The 8,561-nt window shown below is 45.1% G+C and overlaps 1 protein-coding gene across 1 annotated transcript in view; it reads right to left on the bottom strand.

The window, feature by feature from the left end:
• Positions 1-8,019: 8,019 nt before the first annotated feature.
• Positions 8,020-8,561, bottom strand: part of DOCK10 (dedicator of cytokinesis 10) — a 136,057-nt gene continuing 135,515 nt past the window's right edge. The window contains exon 57 of the mRNA XM_026854829.1: positions 8,020-8,561. The gene's annotated coding sequence lies outside the window, so the exon portion shown is untranslated.

Here is an 8,561-nt window from a genome sequence, read left to right as displayed (position 1 = left end):
AGTTGTGGGGAGCGAGCTGCACAACCTCCCAGAAAGAAAACAAGACAGCAAAAATCAATTAATGTTTAAAGCATTCCCAGGTTTCATTATCTAATTAGATAACAAAGGCAAAAATAAAGTTGATTAGTCTATTTAACAGGTAATCGTTTAACTTGCTAATGTCCATTAAGCACCCTTTTCTTTTGCACAGACCATTTGCCTGAGTGTGCCTTAACCCCCACATATACGCAGAAAATCCCACACAAGCCTGATTAAAAGAAAGCCCACGAGCACCCTGCTCGCTTCATGGCTGCAGGGAGCCAAGTCCCTGTGCAACATGTTGAACCTCTATCCTGGCGTACACAGCCCAGTCATCTTACTAGTGTTGCTTTGGTTTTGAGTATTTGAGGTTTCTGAAAGGGGTCTGATTTCCAGCAGGGGATGCTCAATACTTTCAAAAAAAACGGGCTTAATCTGAACACGGGAAATAGGGGGAAATAGAAACTCCAAGATACATGAGTCACATCCTAAAACCTTGGCTGCAGTTTTGAACTGGCAGTGAAGCAATGCTACAGAAATGTTTCAAACTTTTCAGAGAGCTCTTCAGGCCTCCATGTTGCATTTCCAAGCTTCTGGTTATCTCTCCCTTTAAATGGATCCTTAAATTAGTCTGGAATAATCAGAATTATTCTGTTTTACACCAGCTCCCTACAAGCACAGCATATGCTACAGAGTACAAAACCATGCCTCATGCAAAAAAATCTATATGCTCAGCTGGAGATTTTTGTAACTAGGAGCATGCAATTGGGCCCATAGTCACCGGCACAGAGCTTGCAATAGCTTACAAATTAAAACAAGCCATCATTCATGGGAGATAGTCTCACGATTATAGAGCAGCTCCAAGCAGAAAATTCATCACAAAATTCAAAATAATAATTATTTCTTACTCAGTTTTCCTTTCTCAAGCCCCCCACACTATATAAAATGTATGTGAGGATATCTGTTATCTATGTAGCTGTAAGTTATCACACCATATGCAATCTGTGCAAATACATCTAAAAGGTGACTCAAGCAGAGGGAACACTATGTAGCCTTCGTAGGTCACAAAAACATATCACAGGGCAAGTAACACCCCTTAGTGGGCAAGAAACACCCTCACAGCCTTTCTCTAACAAAAATGAATGATTATAAGTAACTGAAACAGCATATGGGAGCACAGCTTAAAAAGTACTGAGAAGATGCATCTTCTATCAAGCTGGAAGTAATGAATTGGAAGAAAGGGAAACGTGCATTTCTTTACTATTAGTTTGACCATCTCCCCCAAACAAGAACTTCAAGATACTTGCTTTAGTGAGTGGTTAAGAACTGCATGAAGAACCTCATCAAGCTGGACAGAAAACTCAGTAATTATGGTTGCAGTTTTGCATTACTGAGAATTTTCCAAAAATACCCTCACATTGTCAACTTAATGAAGCTTTACAAGCAACATACGTGTATCCCATGCAGATTATGACTCCTGGCCTGAAGGATACTCATTACTCTTGCTCCTATCTCACTGGGCCTCAGGGATGCTCCCGAGGGCATGGGATACGGGTGGCTGCCCAGGATTGATTCCAAACCTCTGTCAGGCACAATTTACCCATAAGCAGCAGCACCTCCTCCTGCAGCATTATAAGCCAGAACTGCTGGGGTGACAATGTTTCAAATCTTGAGGGTATACATGTAAGAGACATATGGCATACTTAATTAGGAGGCTTTCCCAAATGAGCTTTTTACCATTCTGCCTTAAAACCACTCATATCCCTTTGGCCTGATAATCTAGACACTGCAACAACCTTCCCCTAACCCTGGTGGTTTCACTGTACTTTATATATTTTCCCATTGCTAAATACTCCAACACGTGCCTGGGAGGTAGGAAAGTTACTTGATATTTTCCATAGCTAATATTTCACCAAGGAACTGTGCTGGACCTCTCTTGAAAAGAACAATAATGTTCTCATTTCCTCCCTGAGCTGCCCTACAAGCCGATGGCTCCCAGAGCCGTGCTCTGCAGCCTGAAAACAAAGAAACGGTGGAAGGTCCTTGTGTGTGGGAGAGCTGTGGGCACCTGAGCTGGGCTCTGCGTGTTCTGCTGCCGGCTGCAAGCCCACCCTGCCACAGCGGCCACCTGGATCACCCCCCCCCCCTGGGGGCAAACCCCGTCACAGCCCCAGCTCCAATAATGGTTTCAAGCGTGTGTTTTCCTTCTGATGCATACACTGCTGCACGCACAGGGACCAAGAGGGTTGGGCTGGCAGCACTCCTCGCTGGGTGGGTATTGCTGTCAGGTGGGTGCTGGCATGCCCAGGGAGGGCAGGGCCAGAAGAACCAGCCTCATTCAGAGCAAACTCCAGCACGTCCCTGATTTCAGCCATTTTGAAAGGAAAGCATTGATTTGGTCTTTCTCAAGGTTTGCCCCATTTTTTCCAACTAAAATTATTTATTTTGTTCTGTTTGAATTGAAAATAATTTCAGTTGTGCTTTCCAGGGAGGATTATCTGTTTGAAGTCGGGGAGACATTTGACCCAGCCCCGAAGGAGGCAGCGGGAGCAGAGCTGTGTGACTCACACCACAGGGGGTTCGGAAGGAGGCAGGAGGTAATGACCTCATGGCCTTGCGGTCTGAATGTCCTGCCCTGGGCAGGTGCTGAGCTTGGAAACTGGACTGCTCCACCACATCAGACTTCTGGGAAGCGCTGACCCACTGTCCTTAACTTTGGGCATCTTTGCATTTGCATTCAAGCTTTGATCTCTCTCCTGACCCATGTTCTGTCCCGCATTCCCACCAGAAAGCTCACCTGGGAGCAGAATCCAGGCGGGTGCTCTCCTGCAGAGGAGCTGTTTCAGAGCCTGCAAGACTCACAAGCAGGTTTTCTCTCCACAGTTGCACAGCCTGGGCTCACCAGAGCTGGAGCCATGCCCTTTTTTTGTCAGGATGCATGGACTTGGGGCCACCACAAAAGGAAAAATAACCCAAACTAACACAAATAAAATAACAGCCAAGAACATCAGATTTCCAATTACTCTGTTTTGCCTAAGCTGGCTTTTCGGTGTGGGTATAGCTTGCAGGCTCTTTCTGTCCTTTTCAATCTCACAGCAGTGATGTTTCATCAGCAAAGCTCCAGGATTTTATTATAGGTTCAGCTGGGAACTGGGAATTTTTTTCTCAGTGGCTCCAGCTACTGCCCTCTCAGCTCTGCAGGTAGTCCTGAGAGCCCCGAGCTTCAATAGCTCCTGGTGCTTTCACGCCTTCTGTTTGCTCATTAGTTTCTGCTGCAATGAGGAGCGCTTTGTTTCACTGTTATTGTCAGCAGCATTGCCAGCTCTCACCTCAAAATGGGTTTTAGGAAATAAGGCATAGAAACAGACAACTCAACCAGACTGCTAAGACTCTGCAGCCCAGCAGCCCTCTGTGCTTCCACAGTGATGCCCTGAGCGTGACTGACACCCAGGACCAGCAGCCGCCCAGGTAACTGCCCACTGCACAGCCTGCCTGTGCGGAAGCCGCCCCAGGAGAGCCGGCAGCTCACCTGCCTTCTGGTATGTCCGGCTGCGGCCGCGGCGGGTCCTTTGGCAGCCCCTTACTGCAAGGAGGGGAACTGGAGGAGAAACTCTGCTGGCTCCATGCCACAGCCTCCAGAAAGCAAAGCAGGAAACCTCTGTGGAGTCATCGGGCCTGTGCCAAGCGGTTCCTGCTCGAGCAGCTCGTGCTAAGGCAGAGGGGATACAGCGATGGTGAAGCGGAAGGTTCTTCCTGGTCACGATCATAGTTCCATACAGGTTTGGCTATTCTTTGTCTTGTGGATTAATTTTATCTCAGTGCAATTGTCTGAAATGACAAACACATCCTAGGTTTTTTGGTTTTGTCCATCCGTCTCCTCCCTCCCCCCCTTTTCTTTTTCTACAGCTTTGGATGCTCTTCTCAAAATCTCATTTTTCTGTTCTCAATTCAAAATTCAATAGGCGATTTTAACATCCTTTGATATTAACTGCCTGGGTTCAAAATTCACTTCACTGCTTTAATTTGCTTGTTGCGAATGCATAACACTGATTATTTTTGCAGTAATCTAAACATTATGAGAAAAAGCTTTTGCACACGTACCAAACTCGTTAAAAAATCGACAAATACATTCATATCCATAGTAGATACTTTTAAGATATCCTTGATAGATCATCTGTCTTGAAGACTCATCTTCCCATATTAGTTACAGCTGAAATACCACTGAGTAGTCAGTTACCAGTTTTAAAAATGTTCCAAACTGAAGTGAAAGGTACCTGTAGTCTGATGCTTCCCAGCACACGTGGGATAACTTTTTTCACATTGAGAGCCAAAAATCCATGCTCAAAGCTACACATTAATGTAATTTCACTTTTTACCAGATCCAGGCCTGTGGCTGGGCAGCACAGGGGCGGCGTGTCTGGAGTACAAACGGTACAGATCATCCTCCTGTTTCTCATTTGGATATTATCCAAAAAAAAAAGGAAAAAAAAAATCATCCCTGTTCAGATCAATGTTACGTTGCCAACGTAACATTTCTCCAGTGAATGTTAAGATATAATTACCCTGTAAGGAATGATTCCTATTAAACATTTAATACATCTCCCTCTAATTGAAATTTAAGCCTTTGCTTGTGGTTGGGTGTCACTAAAGATGTGATTAAACATAAAATATGTATAATGCTTAACTCCTTTTGGGGTGTTGGGATAGCTTCCACTAAGTAAAAAAACATGAATAATTTCTTTGGCACTCTAAAAAGTTTTTAAAGTAGCTTGATTTGAGGCTGGTGCAAGGTCTCCTTCCTCAGATGAAACGGAATCTCTCACCAGCTTCGCCTACAGCAGCAGGGGGATGAGAGCCTCCCCGAGTTCAGCCTCCCCCACTGCTTTTCTGCCTCTCGTATGCCGCTCTCTCGCAGGGCTGTGCGCTGCCCCAAACCAACCCCCCCGCCACCTGCCTCTCCTCTGGCTCCGGCTGCCTCACAGTATTCCTCAACCTGTGCTTAGAAATCTTCTTATGCACAATTATTTGCTACAAATGTAACAGAGAAAAATGTAGATTTTCCTCTTACGCAAGCAATCTGAACGTGTGAGCACCGAACATGCTGAGCATCAGCAAAGATACCAACAACAGTCCTAAATCAAACACTTGCACATATGCATTATTTTTTTTGCCTGTTATTAATAATCTTGCTTATAGCCTAAAAACTGGTCCTTGTCAGTTTTCATCTGTACACACCTGTGTAATTCCACACTTACCAAGAACTTAGGGAAAGACTTGAAGAAGTACCAAACCCCATTTTCCCTGTCTGTTTTTATTTATTTTCTTCGAGCAGCATAATTAGCAAAATTTTGACTGCAGCATTTCTTACTGCCACCTTTGCCTGGTCCCCTGGGACATCTGTGCTCAGCCCACCGAGACAGACCCTGCCCATCCTGCAGTAAAAATAAAACCTATGCATGTCAGCAGTGGGAAAGTGCATCTGCTCTTGTTCTTGTCTACCTCCCTGAACCATTCTCTGTGTGTTTTACCTGCCTTGAGCTGATTATTTGTGTGTAGAAGAAAACAAGCGATGGAAGTTTGCTGTGTGGTTATTTTATAATTGTACCACTATTTGAAATAAAGCAAGTCTAGAGAGTCAGTTTCAAAAGTGATTGAAAAATAAACCCAGCCATGAGAATACACTGTGGAATAATTTAGTGGAGAAAACTTCAGCTCTGGGAACAGCCAACCATGTTCTTGTGGTTGCCTTAGACAAAAAGAGTCTCAGAGTGAAGCTTCTGGCAGAAAAATACTGGTGTAGACATCATGTAATCCTGAGTTTGAAAAGCAGAGGTTGTATGAGAAAGAGCATCCGCTCTGTGGCCTGCGATGCCCATCATGCACTGCTCAGTTCTGTGAGGGTTTCACAGCCCACGGACGGGGTGGATGCAGGATTTGGTGTGGACCCCATCTAACTTCTGCAGTTTTTCCTCACTGAATTTTATGGCAGTGAAGGGCCAAACCCCATATTTTTAATAATCCTACAGCCTCACATGCCTTCTGCATCTCTCTAATTTGCTTCCCTCAAACACTGGGACAATCCATGGTTTAATGCTTTGTTTACTCTCCCTGTTGTGGCCCTGGTTCAAAGCTAATGTTTGCTAATTGCCTTCACTGGACTATGTTGAAAGTGCTTGAACACAGCAGGAGAGGAAGAGCCATCTGGAGTAAGGACCCAGCTACACGCAAGCCTGAGCATCTCTAACACCAGCAGTAAGGTAACAGGCAGAATATGGGTTGGATTTTCAAACCCCCAGAGAAGGCTGAAGAGCTGAGAGCTTAAAACAAACCAAACCCCGCAACCTTTAGACTTACACATAAAACACATTTTGTGTGCAAGCTATCGAGAGAACAATCCAGGGATCTCTGGTTTACAGACCACAGCCTTGCTTCAGACCAGCTTGGTGTCAGCTCACAACATTCCCTCAGTGCAAACCAAGATTTGCAATCTAGTTATTCCCAAAGATGACCAGCAGATTTAGTTGCTCAATTCTTGTGAACATTAATTGGAAACCGTCTGCCTCCAGATCACCTTCAAGTGCCCATCCATAAACACCAATCCCAGTAAACACAACAGTGACCAGACAACCAAACAACAAACTAGTGAGACCAGCAAACCAAGGGACAAGAGGGTGTGATGCTCAGACTTACCTCCTCTGTACTGCACATTCCTGCTGCCTCCACTGATGACTGGTTCCTCCCACATACATATGAACAAGCAAGTAACTTCATCTACCACTACACATACAGTATAAAGCAGGTTAAAATTTGGGCCAGAAATCATTCCTTTCAGCAGACTACTGGTTTTGAACAGCACAGCGTCTGAAGAGCAGAGCTGGGCTTTTCGAGGCGAGGATGAGGAAGGTGCCTGGCTCTCCACCCAGCGTGCAGCCGATGCTGGTGTGCAGCGCGCAGGCGAGAGCTCGGGCTGTGACCAAGTGGCAGGTGCGGGCTTACACTGCTGCTGCACTAGTGCTGGAGCTGGGCCCAGCCCAACCGCTCCCCTCCTTCCCCCACCAGGAAAGGACGCCGTGTGGGTTTAAACCCGTAGTGATTTCTTTTGAAAAAATCCCAGAGCTGCCGATAGCGAGACACAGCAGCAAGCGCTGGCAGCACATGCAGCACTGTCAGGGAGGCAGAGACTGGACGATGGCACTTTTCCTTGCACGTATAGGTGGGGTGAATTTAGAGGCCACCTGTAGCTCCTGCCAGCAGGGCCAGGCTACAGCTTGAGTTGAGATTCACTCGTTGTGAACTGGGGGTGTCATGGGAAGAGATACAGGGCAAGGAGACAGTAGGGCAGAAAGGGGCAGCACACTGCGAATCCCTCCTGGTATCCCCATGGAGCAAGACATAGCGCTGGCCTCCGGCCTGAACGAACACTCATGAACCTCGGAGGCCTCGGGAATCAGCAGGGTTTCTCCAGAGAAAATGAGCCACAGCTTAAAAGAATTGTGGGGACTGCATGCATAGAAGAGAGGGATCTTACCTAACATACGTGGACATCAAGCAGGGAACCCTGAAAGCAGGGATTTTCTATGGGCAAAGGAATGAACGTGAAGGAGTATGGGAGTGCAAGACTAAAGGGAACTCATAAGAGTTGGCAGAGTCACTCCACCTCATCCCAACATGATGCAGAAACCAAAACGAACATCTCACTAGAGGCACATGGTTTCCCAACATGCCCCGAGAAAAATCTGGGACTATGAACTTCAAAGGAAGAGCAGAGCTTCCTTGGCCTCAAGCAGGAGGACTACACTGAGACTGTTTCCCAGGGTGGCCTCGATCTGGGGCCACGAAGAGAAGCCACATTCGGCAGCTGGTTGTAAGTGTTCCTATCAGCAACCACAACGCAACAGACAGCTGGGAAACAGGAGGCAACCTGATCTCCACCACTATGGAAATTGCTGACATGGGAACGAACCAAGGCACAGACCTTCAAAGAGAAAGTTTTATGGACACTTCTGTACACATACACAAATATTTTAATATAATGGTAACTGAAATGTTATCCATATTCTTAGTACTGTCATAATTAACTAAAAAGATATTTTTTAAATTTTGTAAAAATGACATATTTTACACATCTTCTATTTACAATTGCAATATACTTAAATGTTATAAAACATCCACTCTGACCTTTAAAATATATGTATACTAGACTTAGTATTAGATATATTATAATTTATAGCAAACTTAGGGTTTGCTGTGTACCTATCTGTTCAATGGGAATTTCATAATCAGCCTGTCTTAATAAAGGCTGCTCAAAATCAAAAATTGACAACAACAAAAAAAAAAGGGAATGTGCAAATATTGGGGCCAACAAAAAAATTAAAAAAAATATCAAGCTTGCAGTTTTAAAAAATAACACCACGAAGACTTCCAATAAATTAAAAACATAGCCCACAAATCCTTTTCCTGGCATTGTCCGTAATCAAATTAATTTTCAGTACTATTAATCTAAAAGGAAAAAAACCCCGAAGAACAACACCCACCCCCCCACC

This window comes from Athene cunicularia, assembly GCF_003259725.1.
Source record: "Athene cunicularia isolate RWA chromosome 9 unlocalized genomic scaffold, athCun1 chr9_part1, whole genome shotgun sequence".
Classification (NCBI taxonomy): Eukaryota; Metazoa; Chordata; class Aves; order Strigiformes; family Strigidae; genus Athene; species Athene cunicularia.
The sequence above is the reverse complement of the archived record's forward strand: the minus strand, read 5'-3'. Positions and strand labels throughout refer to the sequence as shown.